Source organism: Chionomys nivalis, chromosome X (genome assembly GCF_950005125.1).
Source record: "Chionomys nivalis chromosome X, mChiNiv1.1, whole genome shotgun sequence".
Taxonomy (NCBI): domain Eukaryota; kingdom Metazoa; phylum Chordata; class Mammalia; order Rodentia; family Cricetidae; genus Chionomys; species Chionomys nivalis.
In genome coordinates this window covers 117,574,356-117,575,679 of record NC_080112.1, presented here as the reverse complement: position 1 = coordinate 117,575,679, position 1,324 = coordinate 117,574,356, and the positions used below count along the sequence as shown (strand labels likewise).

At 44.9% G+C, this 1,324-nt stretch overlaps 1 non-coding gene across 1 annotated transcript; it reads right to left on the bottom strand.

The window, feature by feature from the left end:
* Positions 1 to 375: 375 nt before the first annotated feature.
* LOC130868696 (U6 spliceosomal RNA) lies at positions 376 to 487 on the bottom strand. Its single transcript, XR_009056529.1, has one exon. It is a non-coding gene; the product is annotated as a U6 spliceosomal RNA (small nuclear RNA).
* Positions 488 to 1,324: the final 837 nt, after the last annotated feature.

Here is a 1,324-nt window from a genome sequence, read left to right as displayed (position 1 = left end):
TGGTTCCAGGCAGTGAATAGAAGCAGAGAGGAGAGGAGGCCTTGGAGAGGAAAAAGGGAAGAAGTCCCTGCAGACAGAAGGAGATTATGTCTAGAGGAATCATGGCCCTTCACATAAAGGTAAGGAGTCAGAAAGACTCAGATTCCCTGTTGCTCAGCTCAGTAAGCTACAGATGTTCAAAGCAGGGCCTGGGGCATGACAAATAGATTCGTGTGTTCAGGATCACCTGCCAAAAAGACAGAGAAATTTGTTATGCATCCTAAAGAGCCTGTAGCCTGTGACTGCAGATGGGACTCGGTGTAGTGGCCTTGACTAGCATTCAGGAGGCTCCAGGTTCAACCACCACACACACACACAAAACAGGAATTTTCTTTAAAATGTCTGGAGTGACTCACAAATTCTCATGTCCTCCTTGCTCGAGGGCCATGTTCATCTTCTCTGTGTCATTCTAATTTTAGTGTATGTGCTGTAGAATAAGTGAATTCACAAAAATAATTTAAAAAGTAAATACTTTGGTTCAAAACAGTAATCCAGAAAGCATACCTTAATGGGCCCTGGTCAATGAGGAGTCCTGGATATGGACTCTTCCTTAAAGATAGGAAGGGCCTTTTGGTATGTGAATTCGCCTGTACTCTAGGGCCTAGATGGTCAACAAACACCAATGGTGAGTTGTTCCATGATGACCTCATTCTATGTAAGGAAGAGTTTCTGTGGTGACCCGAGGGACTGATTTAATCAATGGGGTTGCTTTAAGAGCAGAGTGGAAGTGTCTCTGACAAAAGAATTTTCGTCTGTAGATGACAGCCCAAGCCAAGTGCAGCCTATGCCTGGGAGGCTCAGTCTGCCTTTTTAAAAGACCCGTCCTACAGACTTAACCTATGACTTGGTAGAGCCAGGAACTGCCAAAGCCAGTACCTAGTAGTAAATCTCTTCCCGTTTCTCACCGATGAGTTCTGCTTCTCTGGTTGAACTCTGACTTATTAAATACAAGAAAGAAGGGCTGGAGAGCTAGCTGGTTCAGTGGTTAAGAGCACCGACTGCTCTTGCAGAGAACCTGAGTTCAGTTCCTAGCAGCCACAGAGTTGCTCACAACCACCTGTTAACTCCAGTTCCAGGAGATCCAATGTCCTCTTCTGGCTTTTGAGAGCACCAGGCATGCACATGGTGCACATATATACATACAGACAAAATTCATACATGTAAAATAAGTATTGAAAAGAAAAATGTGAGCTATGCTGGGGCCTGGAATCTGCACCAGAGGCTGAGGCAGGAGGATGGTAAAAAGATTTTTCTAGCATCCTCTGGTGAGGATCTAGTCCAGATG